General features: G+C 39.2%; 1 long non-coding RNA gene across 1 annotated transcript in view; it reads left to right on the forward strand.

The window, feature by feature from the left end:
• Nucleotides 1-16,621, forward strand: part of LOC132232398 (uncharacterized) — a 100,889-nt gene extending 84,268 nt beyond the window's left edge. The window contains exon 4 of the long non-coding RNA XR_009452420.1: nucleotides 14,131-16,621. This is a non-coding gene — a long non-coding RNA (uncharacterized LOC132232398). The remainder of the gene's footprint in view (nucleotides 1-14,130) is intronic.
• The last annotated feature ends 1,850 nt before the right edge of the window (nucleotides 16,622-18,471 follow it).

An 18,471-nucleotide genomic window follows, 5' to 3' on the forward strand; every position in this document is an offset into this window, starting at 1 on the left:
CCTGCTTTAAAAGATTGGCTTGCTTTAAAGAGCAGTGAAATGGCCTCGTGTCCCGTATCAAATTCTCAAATCTGGACATATGCATTTTCTTTTCTATTTAAAGCCCTATATGAGTGTCCAAGCAACTGTTTTGTCCAGCTGGTTTGTGCCTTGAGCTGCCTCTGCTCTGACAGGACTTCACCTGCTCGAATCGGCAGGAAGGCTCCTTGCCACAAACTTCACACTCAAGGCTGGATCTCAGCAACATTGTAAAGCAGAGGGTTTCTCTTAGCCCCTGGCTTCCACTTTGGACTGTCTTTCTCTTCTTCCTCTGTGTTTTTTTCTGTCTCCTGGCTATTAAAAACTTTCAGACCCCGTTTAAAAATACTCGCAGTTGAACATGGATGCTGTAACTGGGGAATCCTGGTGTCAGAGTGGGCGAGGAGCGGGTGAAGCCGGACTCTGTGGGCACCAGGGCCTTCCCAGTACCAAGCAGGTGAGGAGTAGCCTCCTTCGTCTGCTTGCCTGGGCGCCAACTTTATCTTCTCACCAGGTCTCTCATCCCGCTGTGCCTAACAGGGTAATACTTTTGTGTCTCCTTGGCTCAGGGAAGCAAGAGTCAGCAGTGCTTTGTGCAGTAGCTGCTTAAATACGAGCTCCTCGGGGGGCCTCCAGGGGAGGGAGGTGGTGGGGGCAGGTAGGACTCTGACTCCTCCCCCACTATCTTCTTCAACCAAAGCCATTCTTTGTTTTCCCTTTCTTTCCCCCAGTAAAAAACGTTTGAGCAAAGAGTTCTGTGGCCAAAATAAAGATGGAAAACAATAGTGAAGCACCTAAAGCTCTCAGGAATGGAGGAGCTCTGTGCCCTAGTTCCTGCTTCCTGGAGCTCAGGTGGGTCCATTACCCAGGGTTAACATGACTAAGTCTCAGGGCCACATCAGGCCCAAGAAGATTTACGCTGCCTCCCAGCTCCAGCTGCACATTTGCAGAGAGGGCACTTTTCCATTCCGTCCTTGGTGCTGGAAAGATGCGTACACGAGAGAGACATTTTCAGTGGGTGTGGAAAACCAGGCTACTGCAAATGACATTATATTGTAACCAACCCTCTAAGCCTCCATTTCCTCATCTGTAAATTGGGGACGGTGACAGTGATTTCACAGGGTGGTTGTGAAACTTGAGTGAGTAGCATATGCAAAGCTCTCTGCCCCGTGTTTGACCCACAATCAGTGTACATGCCAGCTACTTACTTAATTGTGTACTGTTCTGTATCGCTGTCCAGTTCCTTCCTGTGGGATCCACATGTCTCCCAACTGGACTGAAAGTGTTTGGATGGCGTTATACTTTTTATCCTATGTTATTAAATTCCTGTCTCCCCACAATACCTAGTACAGTATCTGGCATATAATGACTTCTCAACAAAAACTTATCAGTTGTGTCATGCATGTTGCAGTGGAGATCATGGACTCTCATGTCTTCTGCAGTGGGTGACATTGTGTCACCCTAGTTGTCCTCATTTCTGTTTGCTTTTTATAGAGAGATCATTACTTTTACTTCTAAGCATTTTTTTTATTATTTTTAGAAAAAGAAGTCTGCTATTTGATCTTTTGGTCTACCTACATGAAAAAGTAAAGGGGGGAAAAGATAAAAATCAGATTCATTTTATTCATTTTGTGTTTTTTTAAATTTACTTTTGAGTCAACCGAGTAAGAGCTTATATTTTCCACTCTCAAACTATAGTATATTGGAAGAATCTTTTGGTTTACTTTGCTTTATATTCTCCCCTTATACAAAAAGAGGAGAAAAACACAGTCTTGAGTATTACGGAGACTGTCTTATTTTTATAAGTTTAGAGAGGTAAACATAAAAAAAGATCAAGTATGTTCAATAGTAGGGGCATGATGAGGATTACATTATCTTCCACCACTGTGGATTTAAAGTAAAAATAGATCTGATATACGTTTAACTTTGTAATGGCAACATAAATGATTTAACTAAATTTAAAAATATGCACAATAACTCTTGTAGTTAATAGTGAATAACAAAGGAGTTTTCTTATTTAACATAGGCTTTAAACATAAATAAGAATAATATAGTACAGTCTCTTCAAATGCAGTTTGTAGTTCCTTTAAAACTAGACATGCACTTAACATATGACCCAGCAATTACTTTTGGGCATTCATCCCACAAAATAAAAACTTATGTGTACACAGAAACATGTACATGAATATCCATGTCAGCTTTATTCATAATATACAAAAACTATATACAGCCCAAATTTCCTTCAATGGGTAGTGAATGGTTAAAAAAAACTGTGATACATTCATCCTCGGCAATAAAAATGACAGAACTATTGATACACACCACGCTTGCAAGGGCTCTGTGCTCAGCTGCCAGTATCCCACTGCACCAGAGTGAGCCTCAGCTCCATAACGTTAGAGCTGTGTCATCTGGGCCTCTCAGAGCCACTATTCTCATCAATAAATTAAGGGGAATAATAAAATCAGGGTGTTTTGAGGTTCAAATAAGTTAACACAAGTAAGTCATTTAAGTCAGGGGGGCATCAAGATATGTCCTGTGGACTCCATCCAGCCCCCTGTTTTGAAAAATAAAGTTCCATTGGACCACAGCCACACTCATTCCTTACCTGTTACCTGTGGCTGCTTTCTCACTACAAGAGCAAAATTAAGTATTTGCTACAAGACCAGACAGCCTACAAGCCTAAAACATTTATTTTCTGGTCCTTTACAGGAGAGGTTTGCCAACACCTGGTTTAGATTAATGTTTGGCAAAAATTGAGTTCTCAATAGGTATTGACTATCGTTGTCACTGTTATTATTAATGTTCACATTGAGGTCTTGGGGAACAGACTTGCCCTGTCCTTTTGAGGGCCTGGTACAATTCATACTTTAAATAGTTTATCCTTCAATCATAATTCTGGAGTTTCTCACCTAGAAACTCTATTAATTTTTTAGGCCTGTGTTATGAGAGCAGCAACCTGGTAAAACAGGTTTTCTTCTCTCTGAGATTGATTCTTCTCTCTTGATTCATTTTAGTGAATCAAGTACAACTGACCTGTCAAAAAATCCTGGATTTTGGCATAGTTGCAGTTTGGCTTTTCCAGGTCAGACAAACAAATATATTTGCTAGGAAAGCATGAGGCTATAGACTAATTTTTATCCTTGCACCAGGTCATCTGGCCAGAAAAAAGAGGGTCCATGGAAAGTCACCTCACAGGGTGGTCTGATCATAAATTCCTAACTGGGCAGGTCATGGTGGCTGGTCATGCCCCAGGCACATAATGTTTTAGTGCAACGTCTTTAGCCAGCCCTGTCCATTGTTCTTGTGCATCTAGGTTAACAGATCTTTTAAAAAATATATACATATATTTTTGTCCTTTTCATTGAATTTATTGGGGTGACACTGATTAACAATATTATATAGGTTTCAGGTGCACAATTCTACAACACATCTGTACATTGTATTGTGTGTTCGCCACCCCAGTCAAGTCTCCATCCATCACCATTTATTACCCCCAATACCCTTCTCTAACTCCCCTCCTTCCTCCACCAATCACCACGCTGTTGTTCCTGTCCCTTAGTTCTCTCTCTTTTTTTTTTGCTCAATCCCTCCACTCCCCCACCCCACCCAGTCCTCCACCCCCAATAGCTGTCAGCCTGCTCTCTATCTATGAGTTCATCTAGTGAATAAAATGAACTAACAAGCCAAATAGTTACAGACTCACAGACTAACACAGTTTTGAAATGCCAGAAGTAATACCCCTTGAGGCAGGTTTTAGCCCTCTGGAGAGCCCATAATCTTAACTCTCCTACAACCCACTCCCTACCTTGCTTCCTCCAATCTTCCTTACATCCCCTATTTAATTTCAAATGCGTAAAAGAGTCGGCAAAACTGTTATTCTTTAAAGCATTTGAGATCTTGCTCCCTTGTATATGTCATAAGTTTGGCTCAGATAAACTCTTATAAAAATTCACTATAGGTGTGGACGTTTCTTATGCAGGCAGTCATTATCATGTTCTCTGGGGATAGGAAAGGCTATTCCCTAAAGACTCTACTATTTCTGGAGGTCACATCTAAAGATGAGGAAGAATAAGGGGAGGGATCACAAACTAATCTTTTTTGAAAATAACAAAAACAGAACAAAACAAAATGTAATTCTTGTATTGATGTAGGTAGAATTCCTGGATTAATAGGAATAATTATAAAGCTAAAATAGAGCCATTCTTCACATAGCATGCGGAGTGATGTTTGAAAACACAGTCCCTCCTTTGGGTAAAATGTTCTGCCAACTTCTTGTTTTGGCATAAATTCCAAGATTTTCCTCTGCCTACTTCTCTGACCTCCATCTGCCACCATTCTCTCCTTGCGCACTGAGGCCCACCACATAAGCTTTCTTTTGTTCCAAGCTCATGCCTTAGGTGTTTACACCTGCCTTCCCCTCACTTCTCTCTGCCTGGAAGAGTGTCCCCACCTCTTCATGGGGCTGGTTCTTGCTCAGGAGTTGGGTCTCAGCTCAAATGGCACTTCCCCAACCACCTTTCTCTTAAGATCACCCACTCACCTTCTCCATCACATCTTCCTGTTTTAATTTATTCGTAGCCCTCATCAGAACCTGGAATTATCTTGTGTACTTATTTGCTTAGTTGACAATGTCTGTGTTCCTCCACTAGTACATAAGCTTTGTGAGAGCCTGAATTTCCTCTGTACATATTGGTAGTTCATGAATAGTTTCAATGAATGAACTGGCAAGGTTTCTACCCCACAACTTAAAAAAAAAAAAGTCTGAGGTAGAAAATAAGAACTCTTTATGGAAAGTTAATTTAGGTCAGGGAGCAGTAGGTCACTGGTGTGCAGTGGGGTGACACAGAAAGACCGTCAAATGGCTATTTAGAATGTGCTTTCAAAATGCATTCTTCTGATACTTGCATTCTATTTCCTGTCATTTAGGCAGGACTTTCCTATTTGGAAAGTCTATAGAAGTGTCTTTTAATTAGCAATTACATCCTCCTTGTTAATTTTTATCAAACTGCCTTTCAGACCATTAGACAGATGGAATTCCCTTCATTGTCTCTGGGATCATGGTCAAAGGCCAAGTCCCTCTTTCAGAAAAGAACAAAAATCACATCAACACCTTTAAACTTTTTGTCTACAGTTCCATTTCCAGGTGTGTGTGTTTTAATATAAAAAGTTATCATATAAAAGCCAATTAAGGAAAATAATGTTGCATCTGAGAGTGGTTCTTTAATATTTTCACAAAAAGTAAAAATAGACTTGTCATATGGAATAAATGATGTCACTAACTCTTGGAAAGACCTCTAACAGAAGTTCTTTTGTACTTGAACTAAAATTACACACCCTACACAGAATGAGAAATCGAAGCAGCCCCTTAAATTACCTATACTGGTGAGCTAAGGTTGCCGTGAAAGCAGGCCTCTAGTTCGTCAGGAGTCTCTCCTAGGACCAAACATGTCCAGTTCATTTGTCAATAGCACATGAATATTATAATTTAAAATTTATTTAAATTTGCATACAACATAAAATGCACTCAGTTCATACATGGGAAAGATTCTAGATCAACATCATAAATAAAAAAGAGGGGAGAATGAAAAATAATTCTGTGAATTTAGAGAAAAACTAAATTCAGTGTATTTAGATGAAAGAGGCTTAGCCTATGTACACATCTTATTTTCTAGCTCAGACATTTTTTTTAGTTCTGTGGTTAAAAAGCTTGTTGGTTTGTTCATATATTCATTCATTCAATCATTCATTCATTCATTCAACAATGACTTATTAAGTTCTTATTATATAGCAGGTGAAGTTCCAGGTTCTCACAGAACTTATGTACTAGGGAAAGAAGACAGATACTTATCAAATAAGAAAACAAATTTAATTCCATATTTAAACCTGGAAGTTCTAAATGTCAAGCAAAATATCTGAAAGAGTTGTGGTCTTGACCAAGCTTTAATATTCTTCATATAAATTATTTAACATCAGTCTAGACCAGGGGTCCTCAAACTATGGCCCATGGGTCACATGCGGCCCACCGAAAACATTTGTTTTTTTTTACTTCAAAATAAGATATGTGTAGTGTGCATAGGAATTTGTTCATAGTTGTTTTTTTTTTAAACTATAGTCTGGCCCTCCAACGGCCTGTCCCCCTGTTTAAAAAGTTTGAGGACCCCTGATCTAGACAGACCTAGGGAACATTAATTCTTGCAAAATTTCAGAATTTCATATAGACACAGATTTGAGTGAGAAATTACAAATGGGACAGATGAAGAACATGACTTTCCAGTAGGATTATATTTTTATTGAACTGAAAGAGGATTGACCCAGATTTTACTGAAGCAAATTAAATATTGGACATTTGTTCTAATACCATAAAAATGCATTTTCTAAATGAAGTTTATAAAATAAAATAGCTTTTTACCTATTTGGTGGATTAGAAATATTAGTTTCTCATGGAGTAACACATTTTGTCATTCTCACAAGATCTCTCTGAGATGGGTCTCTGAAGCAGAGCCCACGTGCGCAGGAACACTAGGCACCCTGCTGGCTAACTGCTGGGTCTCTGCCAGGTGCAGGGACCTTACTAAGGGCGTTAGACTCATGGCCTCACTTAAACCTTACAAACAACCTGACCAGGCAGGTAGGAGATGGACAGAAACTGAGAGTTGGGTAATTTGCCCTAGGTTGACTCAGCTAGTAGGTCAGTAGGTCTAGATTCGGATTTAGGTCCAACTCTAGAGTCCATAAACACTGAATCACTTCACTGGGGCCGCTCTCTCAGTTGAGAAATGTCATTTAAACTTGAATCTGAATCAAGAGTGTTATGGTCCATTTGGCTGTTATCCCTAAAACAAAGTGCTCAGGTCCTCTGGATAAACTCCAGGGCATTTGAAGGGCTCCTTTTGAGAGTGCCCATTTTTTCTTCAGAATGAGCAATGCTATAATTGATATATTTATGTATATTTTCTTTGTGCAAGAGTTTTTCTATGGTAGATATCTATCTATCCATGTGAGTTAATAAATGCTAGCTGATGTAACCCAAGTTCAGATAAATGCTGAAACACTGTGGCTTACATAATGGAAGTTTATTTCTTGCTTACGTAAAGTCCAAGTACATGTTTGAGGTAGGTGTGAGTAAGGGCGTAGACAGCTCTGTCCCATGGAACCTTTCAGAGACCTAGGCTGCAGGAGATCCTACCTCCTGTCAAGGTTAGCCTGTTCTTCAACATCCAGCCAATAACGAAGAAAGACAGAGTGCAGAACGTGTACTAGCTTTTTAAGCTCTTTGGCCCAGAAATTACACACATTTTGTTCCACTCTACTTCCATTGGTGAGAACCAGTGCACCTGAAATGCATCCTGCCTAGGAAATATTGCCCCTGGTTAGGCAGCCTCATTCCCCACACTACTCTATCTTCGGAAGGTGAAATAAATGTTTGGAGGATGGCTGACCATCTCTGCTACAACACCTAAAAGTGGTGTTGCTGGTTCTTTAAAAAAAGAGGTTTGGGTTTTTCTCCCTTTCATTCAAGTCATATTTATTGAAGGTCTACACTGACCCAGACATAATGCTAGGGATGAAGGGATGCCGGTGAGAACAAAATTAACATAACCTTGTTCTTCCTGGAAATTTAATGTAGTAAATGAGGCATATACCAAAAAATGCCATTATGATACAGTGTGAAAATATTATAATAAGAGGATTTAAAGATGCAAAATTAAGATCACATAAAAGGGTCATTCAAATTAGACTTGAGAGGTTTGGAAGTTTTAGGGTGAACCCTCGAGTTTTGAGCTGGCATTAGTTTGCTGAAGTACAGGTTGGGGAAAAGGGAGGATGAAGAGGACAAAGAAAGTGTGAACAGTATTACAGATGCTGGAAGGCAGGAGAAAACATGGAGTCAGAGAACCTGTAGGAGCCCAAAGGACTCAACACCTGGTTGGATTTTGAGATAAATGTGAAAATGAAAGCATCAGTAATGATACTTTGTTTGTAGCTTGGATAAATGGCGGTTTGAGGATAAAGATGACAGATTTGATCTTAAACAATTTGAATTTGTGGTATATGTTTAACATCCAAATGGAGGTGTCTAAGAATTTTGTGGCTATATGAGTCTTAAATATGGGGAAAAGATAGAGGTTAAATCTAATATATGGATATGGAAATAATAAACACCACGATGAAATTCTGAACCTGTGATGTAATGATATTGTACAGAACAAGAAGAGAATAAGACAGGAAGAACCCAAAGTAACAGCAACATGAAAAGAAAAGGCAGAAGTAAAGGAGGTAAAAGGATTTTGTGTTTGCCAGAACTTTCGATTTCTTAGCAGAAATAACCTTCTGATCTGGTTAGGGCTATTAGAAATGATCTATAATTGCACGAAGTATTCCCTTTCATTGCCATCTTTCCCTCTGCATCTCTCTTCAAAAAAAGAGAGTTATTTACTCCAAAGTTTTTATTCTCTAGACTTTTCTTTGTACTATAAGGATGGTGTTATAAGCTCGTGGGTCTTGGTAGCAGCAGAAATACATAGAATTACAGGTAGCTTTTCTCTCTTGCCATCATATTTGGTAGCATGATGAAAGAGAGCCACTGTTAGTTGTAAATTATTGGTAGCTGGTCTTGGGAGGGGGAGTGACACAGCAGATTTCATTTATTGTCACTTTCCTGAACTTTGAGACTTTGAGAGATCCTTTGATTACAGCCATGCTTAGTAACTACATCAGGAAAACAATTTTGTAAACTTTAAAGGAATGGACCAGAAGATCAGATTGTACCAAATATTATGCCAGCATACATTCCAAGGACATGTTTTCTGAGGTCAGGAAAGCTAAAGAACCACTTGGGTCAGGGCAGAGAAGGAGCTTGGCTGCCACCCCAATCCTTCAAAAATTCTAGGCTACTTTCAGACCGTGTACCCTCTGGTCATGAACCCTGATTGAAAATAGGAAATAGAATTCTATCGAAGGCACTTGGGAATAACATAAAACCAACCCTGCCTGTATTTAGGATCAGTAAGTAAAGGATCAGTGCCAAGAGGAGAGAAAGTATTTGGGAAAAGCAAAACTTATAGTCTTTCTTTTAAACCCAGGTTTTAAATATACAAAATAAAAAACCATCAACAAAAATATGTCATGTTTAGCAAAGTACCCTTCCATATCCTAAATGGTATTTCCTATAGCAAGGTAAAACTGTTGGCTAATAGGAAATGCTGCTACATTATCTAATTACTTTAGAGTTGACAATGAGATGAGACTGGAGGAAATAGAGTAATTAGAGTATAGTTGAGAAATTATCAGGTTCTCTGTTACAGTCAATATTCTGCAGTCATCAAAAAGAATAATCATTTGTGCTGATATAGAATAGCCTCTAAGATTTATAAACAGTGTATATAGCATATAAATATTTGTGTAGCAATACGAAAAAAATATAAATTCACACACAGGTATTTGCTTGCATAGGAAAGAATATCTCTGTTTTTTATGATGTCCTAAAAGGAAGGACATTGCCATAATAATTTTTATAATTTATCATCCTAGTATAATATAACTGTGACATATCTGGTACACTTTCCAAAAATTCCTGTGGGTTTTGCCTTAAATTTTTGGTTTTCCTACAGATTTACTAATCAACTTTATCAAAAGGAAATTCGTGACATAGCTAAATGCTAAGAGACCAGGGAACACAATTAGGGCTGGAAATAGTGACCTGGTTTCACTAGATGTTGCAGGAAAAGTGCTGATTTATAGGTCACTGCTTTTTTTCTACCAGGAGAATCTGACTAAATTGGGTTACAGCCTGCAGGTTCTTCACCTGTCTGTCACATAAATAAAATTTCCCAAGAGTGCCCTTGCAGCCCTACTCACTGACTGACCGGCACAAAGACATTTCAGCCCGTGCAAACTTCTGTTTGTTTGTTTCAGGAGAAACTCGGTTCCTTCAAATGGATGTGGTATTAAAGTTTGTTCAAAGCCAAAGGTGAGTGAGAATCTAGTCTCTAAAAGGATCTTCCCATGTCTAAGATTCTAGAATTCTCTGATTGTAGGTTACAGAATAGAAACTAATGAGATGTGTCCCACATAAATGAGCAGATCTAGGATTAGAAGTATGTCATAACTTGAAGACAATCCAGAATTTATTTTTAGGGAACATGAATCTTTATAGGTTCTTGATTTCAGAAACAAAACCCACTCTGGCTAGTTTAAGGGAAAGAAAATCATTTTATTAAAGGTTTTAAGTAGTTCTAAGAATCTCAGTGAGGGCCAGAGAACCAACCTCAACCATGGATGTTCTGAGACCAGGAGCCACATACAGTTAGTTACACACAGGATGTCTCCAGGGACACTGCACTGTCCCTAGGCGCAGACACCCCGCTCTGACCACCGGAGGGGGACCCTGTGGCGGTGGTCTCTGGAAGGTGCCGCTGGTCCCTCTACCTGCCACGATGGATTCTTCGAGGTACCTCACTCACTTCCGCATGGAGATCTGAGTCAGGTGGGTCTGATGGGCAGAACCTGGACTCTCTATACTCAAATCTAAGATGTCGAGAGAGTTTCTGACTTCTTTGGGGAGCAGACTCTCTGAAATTAGGGCATTGTCCAAATAAAAACTGAAACCCACGGTAAAGGGTGGTCAAAAAGCATCTGACAAACGCCACTTCAATGGCATTCCTCTACCAGGGATCCTCAAACTTTTTAAACAGGGGCCCAGTTCACTGTCCCTCAGACCGTTGGAGGGCCGGACTATAGTTTAAAAAAAAAAACTATGAACAAATTCCTATGCACACTGCACATATCTTATTTTGAAGTTAAAAAAAAGAAAACGGGAACAAATACAGTATTTGTATTTGCATGTGGCCCGCGGGCCGTAGTTTGAGGACCCCTGCGTCTATGCCTGGAGAGACCAGTCACACTTTCCTGGGGCATTAATGCCCGATGGGGCAGACTCTTGACCAGTGGGAGACCGGGAGTGGAAAAGAGCTGGCCGATAGACTCCTTTCCCTTCCTCTCTCCTGGGCCACCTTGAGAAGCAGGACTTATTTGGTCTGACTGAACGCACCGCATGAGCTGGAGTATTAACCACACTTGCTGCCAATAGCAGACGGACTCAAGCCTCCCTCCCGTGGCCCGGCCTCCCGCGTCCCTCAGGCTTGCTTCTCTGGGATCGCACCGCCCTGAAAAGTGGCAGCTCAGAAGCGTCTCCCTTGGGCTCTGGTTTCTAACAGAACCCAGGCTACAGGAGCCTCTTATTACAGATGCCATATATTCTCACTAGATCTTTGCCTGGTTTCTATGACCAGCTTCAATTGTTTTCCCTAGAAAACTGGTATTGGAAACTCATGCAGATTTATAAACCTGCACTTGCCCTGACTGTGACTCATGTTGAAAACTTTTCTACTGTCTCTAACTAATTTTTTGCCTCCTGTTAAAAAAATAAAATTATTTAATGGGGGAATTGGGATGTGAGAGTGGAGGTGAAGGAACTAACTTGTCAATTCTCAGGATCACTAAGAGTCTCCTAGCCTCTAGCTGGACTGGCTCCACGCCTTGTAAGAGCATGATGACTTTCTCCTAGTTCCCCAAACACGACTTTGTGTCCGTTTCTCTGTGCCCTCCCTCAGGTTATTTTCTCTTCTAAGCAACTGTTTGACCTTCCCTTTTAACTACAATTAAATGCTTTTTGTCCTTGAAAACCAAGCTCGGTGTCTCCTCCTGAAGGTCTCCTGAGGACACCCAGCCCCGCCTCTAATTTATGTTGAGCCGTGCATTCCTGTAATACCCTGTGCATTGTATTTATAGGCGCCACACTGGACTTCAGTTATTAGTCCACTGGCATGTCTCATTTGGTTTTACAGCCCTGGCTTTAAGCAGCGTAACTGGTACATAATGATTATTCAATAGAAAGTGATTGAATGAATGAATGGGTGAATGAATGATAGTTGTGATATAACTGACGATTCCAGCAAGGGTCCCTGTGCCGTGTTGTGGCAGTACCTGGAGAAATCCCCTATGCAAATGGTTTCTTGGGTGGAAAAGCTGTTCCACCCTTCTACCCACCTGTGAGATAATCAGTAATGGCACTGAAAAATATGCAACATATGCAAAGGTTTGTTGGTACATTTGGGGATCTGAAAGAAGCCCAGGGTAGCTGGAGAACCAAGAGAGGAAGTGAAGAAGGCAAGAAAGGTGGTCAGGGCCAGATCATGCAAGGTTTAAGGAGTCTGGTCACACACATTAGGGAACAATAGGTTACTGATGTCTGAATGAGATTGTTGGTAAAAATTCGTTCATGAATTAGAAGTTACTTGTCTTTATTATTTTGGTTTACATTCTGGTAAGTAGTTGAGGTTTGTTTTTTTTAACTGTTTATATTATATAGAAATTGATAGTATTAAAATATTCTAACAACTTGAACTATGAGGAACTCTTAGATTTAGTTTAAAATTTGGGAAACTGAATCTACTTAAGAGACTAAATGTCAGTTGACTATATTTGAGAGTCTATGAGAGTAAATGTTTTTATTTATCTGCCAAGGATTCAACTGGTATATGCTTTCTTATGCCTACTGCTGATATAACAGGAACGTTCTAATTTTCATGCATAAAAGATTAAAGTTCTTTTGCAAAAAAATCAAATATAGACTGTACAGTTGTTTATTGTTTCTCAGATGACATCTGGTGGATAAAAATAGAAATGCAGTTTTATATTGTTTAAGAAAAGTGAGGTTCTCAAATTCCTTGGTAGAAAATCATTTAAAAATATGAGATGAGCCCGGCTGGCATGGCTCAGCGGTTGAGCATTGACCTATGAACCAGGAGGTCACGGTTCGATTCCTGGTCAGGGCACATTCCCGGGTTGGGGGCTCCATCCCCAGTGTGGGGCAGCCAATTCATGATTCTTTCTCATCATTAATGTTTCTCTATCTCTCCTTCTCCCTTCCTCTTTGAAATCAATAAAAATATATATTTTTAAAATAATAAAATAAAAATATGAGTTGGTTGGAGATTAATTTTGCTTCTCATTTGGTATTATGGCATTATGGTGATAGAGAGAACACTCCAGTGCTCTCCTGGATTTGGCAGGCTTTGAGCTCTGCTCAAACCTCTGACAGTAAAGAGCTAAATGACTTGATTAGCTACAGACAAACAAGAATCAGATGATATTGGACTTCTCAGTAGCAATACTGAAAAAAAAAAGAGACAACAGAACAATATCTTCAGCATTCTGAGGGAAATTTTCTTTCTATCTTGAGTTTTCTACTGAGTCAAACTGTCCTGTTGTGAGCTAAATAATTTTAGACATGCATGAAACTTAACCTTTCAGAAGTCCTTTTTGGGTTGCTAATTTATTTTTTAATATTTTTATTGATTCTTAGAGAGAGAGGAAGGGAAATGGACAAAGAGAAACATCGATGAGAGAGATTGATTAGCTGCCTCCTGCCTGCCCCCTACTGAATATTGAGCCTGAAACCCATATATGCTCTGATTGGGAATCTAACCAGCAACCTTTTGGTACATGGGATGATGCCCAACCAACTGAGCCACATCTCCCAGGGCTGGGTTGCTAATTTAAAATTTTATCTTTGTCAAATACTAGGTTTCAGTTTATTTGTAAGTACTTTCATTTTTGCTATTGCAATTTGGGCCTTTATTTTATTTATTTATTTATTTTTAACATATAGTCATTATGTTTTCTAACTGGTTGTCGTTTGTATAGATGAAGGCAATTGATTTTTACACACTAATTTGATACCATCCATCTCAAGTTATAATTGAGTTCCTTGGTTTTCCAGGTACACAATTATCTGTAAGCAGTAATAAATGTCCTCTTCTTCCAATGTTTATACCTCTTATGTCCTTCTCTTGCCTAATTCCATTGGAAAACCTCCAGAACTATGCTAAGTAATAGACTGTAGACATAATTATCTTGCTGTAGATTTTAATGGGAATGTGTCTCAGGTTTCCTCATTAAACATAATGCTTCTAAAAATTACCTATCTTCCCTATTTTATGAAGATTTTTTAAAGTCAAATATGGATGTTGAAATTTATCAAATGCCTTTCCAGCATATTTGGATAAAATCTTACAATTTATTTTTCTTGTAATCTATTTTATCAGCCAGGGTTCAGTTGCAGAAAACAGAACAGGATTTAATGCCGAAAATGAAAATCAGTGAAGCTGGAGGAGGAGGCTAACTCCCAGAATAACTCCCAGAACCACACTGCAGCACTGGCCCACCGAGAGACCCGCTCCCCCCTTTGCTACAGTCAAGATGTCAGACTCACACCCACCCGTTAGCTCCAAGAGCACACCATCTTGATGTGATCTAGGAATGAGAAGTTGCCACCAGAATTCTTAGCTCCAGGAGAACACTCCTTCTTATCTATCACCTCTGGATCAGGACACTGATGCTAGAACTGTCAGCTCCAGAGTTTCATCACATCTGCTACACCTCCACAAAATGAATGCCTCGGGCATCACCTTTTCTCCTATTTAATTGAGTTTGAAATAAAGTTTCACAGGAGTGCATCCTATTGGCAAAACATATTTACATTGAGGATCCTAGTTGCAAGGGAGCTTGGGAAACAAGAATCCTGAGTTTTCCAGCCTCGCTAGTATAGGATGAGACACTAAAAAGAGATAAGAATAGATGCTGGATGAGCCAACTGACTGTACCCAACCACTTCCCAACATAGTGAATAATATTGAATCATTCTTATGATCCTATGGAGAAAAGTATTTTTCTTTTCATTTCTCAGAGATGCTGCTAGATTTCATTTGCTAAAACTTCAGTAAACGTCTTTTGCATCAATATTCATAATTGATTTTTGTCAGGAATTTTGTGTGCAATTACTGTCAGTTTTGAGTAAGAAGCATATGTCACTTTTATTATTAGAATCCGGAATTTTCTTCATTTTGTCTCTGTCCTAGAAAAATTTTAAAAACATTAGAGCCTACTTATTCCATAATATTTGGTAAAATTAACCCGTGAAGCCCTCTGGGCCTGGTGGTCTTTGGGAGCCTATCATTTTGACAACTTTTTCCTTTTTCTTAGGTTTGTAATGTTTAATGCTTGAATTTTTAATTTACCAATTTTGGAAAATTGTCTTTTCTTAGAAAAATTTTTTTATTTAGATTTTCACATTTATTTGCAGACAATTGAGCAAAGTAGTCTTATAAATTCTTTTTTTGTGTTTTTTAATGTTATTTGTGCTGCCTTAATTTTAATTCTTGATCAGTTTAGCTAGTGGATTTATCTATCTTAATTTGTTAAATTTATTCATTGAAATCACCATTTATCTGTTTTTTATTTTATATTTTTAGCTTTAACACTTCTTAATTCATGTTTCCTTCATTCCTTTTTGTTTGTTTGTTGATTTCCTCCTAAGCTGGGTGGTTAATTCATTTATTTTTATTCTTTCTTATTTATTAATGTAATTACTGAAATGCTAATTTTCTTGTGAGGATTGCTTTAGCTATAATCTATGGATACTAATATGTAATGTCACTAATGTTTTCTAATTCAATTGCAGTTTTATTTTTTATATTCTCTTTGACTCTAGAGTTTTAAGAGAGTTTTAAAATTCTAGGTAATTCGGTCTTTTTGTCTTCTCAATTAGTTTGCTTGTGACCAGAGAATTATATCTGCCTTATTTCTGCTATTTGGCATTTACTGAGGATTTGTGGCCTAAATATATGGCCTTTTTTGTGTGAATGTTTCATGAATGTTAAAAAAGAAGGTATAGTCCCTGTTTTCAATGAATATAGTTCAATATGTTAGATCTATCTTATAAATTTAGATTTACCTTATAAAATATGTCATTTAATCCACTCTATCTTGAGAGCACCCCCTTATTCTGCCCTTCTCCAGATAGTCTCCCCATGGCTTGGCAGCCTTAAGAGGTAGAACAGTTCTGCAATCTGTCTGACAGCTATGATCCCAAGCTATGCCAAGAGAGTGAACATACTGCCTCCCAAACTAAGAACCAGTCCTTGCAGAAATATTGATAGGAAATAGATCCACAAGAACTAGTCCTTATCTCTCACTCATTTACATTTACCAGCAGTCACATCAAGAACACACTTGACTGGTTTGGCTCAGTGGATAGAGTGTCAGCCGCAGACTCAAGGGTCCCAGGTTCGATTCTGGTCAGGGGCATGTACCTTGGTTGCGGGCACATCCCCAGTGGGGAGTGTGCAGGAGGCAGCTGATGGGTGTTTCTCTCTCATTGATGTTTCTGACTCTCTATCCTTCTCCCTTCCTCTTTGTAAAAAAATCAATAAAAAAATATTTAAAAAACACACACACGCTTGAATTTACAAATTTGCCAAAACCAAAACCTTTCCTTTCTTGTTTTTCCTTTCATTTTTGATCCCACCAAAGTTTCTACCAGATACTTTCCTCAGACTGCTCTCTAACACCATCTGTGCAGTCTCCCAATACTGCCTACTTCCAAGCTCAAATCAGAGTAGTATTTCCACTTCCATGTACTTCCCTATCCTTGGCAACCTGGTTTGGTATCTGCAGTCTATCCCTGGTAATGGTGCTAATACTTGTTAATTTTTTGTTGCCAGTGTGAGCAAGCCATAAAATATTTCTGTGCTCCAAATTATGCCCATCACTAGACATTTACTATTTGTTATATTTTATAGGTATCAGTTAATGTTAAGCTGGCAGTGTCAGGATTATCTCAGCAAAAATACAAAAAGCAATGCTTTTAAAAAATTGTTGGTTGTTTTTCCTCAAATAAAAAGAAGACCAGAGACAGCCAGTATAACTGCTCAAATCTATATACTTAAAAGCCTAAGTGACTATATGATCAAACGACTGGAACGACCAGAACAGCCAGTCAACCAGTTGCTATGACATGCACTGACCCCCAGGGGGTAGATGCTCAATGCGGGAGCTGCCCCCTGGTGGTCAGTGCACTCCTACAGCCAACCTCCTGCAGCCCCTCCCACAGCCATGGCCCTGATCAGGGGACCGGCTGGCCAACCTCCTGTGGCCCCTCCCCCCTGCTGGCCAGCCCCCCAAAAGGCCTCAATCTCCAGCCAGGCTGAAGGATCCTACCCATCACCCATGCACGAATTCATGCACTGGGCCTCTAGTTAATGCATAATAATTGTAAAAACAAACAAACAAACAAAAAACTCCAACATTACAAAAGTCCCAACCACTCATTGTTTTCTTTATTAGTTTCTTGATGTATAACTTGTTAACTTGCATGTTTATGTATAGGGATCCGTCTTTTTATTTTAAATTCTCAAGCAAGAATCAATACTTAGTCGAAAATTTATTTTGTTCTTATGAATATGTAAATGATATGACAATTTAATTTTCTATTTAACTATAAAATTTTCTAATAACTTTTTCTGAAATTAATTTTTAAATGATAGGTTCATGTTCATCAAATGAGCTGGAATTCTCAGGAGAAAGTGCTCTATTGGGTCTAAGTGGTGTCATCATAAAACTATCAACCACACTGAAGATTTTTCATTTTCCCAAGGCTGATCTAAGGAAGGTAAACCTGGGACTACCTACAAATAACAACAACCATTCAAACACAATTGATTGTCTTCTTTATTTTCTACTGGCATCCAGGCGGGGAAAAATAAAAAGAGAAAACACTGAAATTGAACACAAATACAGTCGAAAGAACCCAACTATATACGAATTGATTTTATAACCACACAGAGAAAAGACAGATTTCAGAAAACTTTTGACCATCACACTCTTCCTGGATATGCTGTCCAGGAGATATTCCAAGGATGAAAAGAACTGCAAAATGGTCTTAAACTTCACTTAGTAAGTTTACTGTTAGTGGTCATATTAGAATTGTAATTTGAAACTACCTAATTGTGTGAGAAAAAGCAAATAAGTAAATATGCTGATATTCTAAGGAACCCAGATTTTCAGTGTAAGAGAAAAGAAATGCAAATATATACGATATTAAGGAAAGACAAAAGCCTCAAGTCCAGATGCATTCCTGTCTCTCGTATCTGACAGTGTGGGGCATGCTCTGTTCGTTTATTTAAAAAGTGAAATATAGTTTTTGTTCAAGTTCATCAATAATACTTTTTCATTTAGATTCAGTCTCACCAGCACTTAGTAGGAACCTAGAAAGAAGTTCTATTATGTAAAATATTTATGTATCTAAGATAGATACAGATATTTCTATATATGTCAAGAATACGTTTCAGTATGAGAATGAAAAACAATGCATTTTTCTGGTGGTCAGGGAGAGGTTAGGTGTAGAAAGATTTTGCTGAGAAGGCTATACCCCGCCCCCCCGCCCCCTCCGGCGCCCCCCCTCCCCCTGCAGCTCAGAGCCAAGACAGGACTCTACCCAACCTGCGCCCCAGCCAGGCCCCGCCCCGCGCTCCGGCCCCGCCCCGCATCCACGCCCGGCCCCGCCCCGCGCTCCAGCCCCGCCCCGCATCCACGCCCGGCCCCGCCCCGCGC

Source organism: Myotis daubentonii, chromosome 4, assembly GCF_963259705.1.
Source record: "Myotis daubentonii chromosome 4, mMyoDau2.1, whole genome shotgun sequence".
Lineage (NCBI taxonomy): Eukaryota > Metazoa > Chordata > Mammalia > Chiroptera > Vespertilionidae > Myotis > Myotis daubentonii.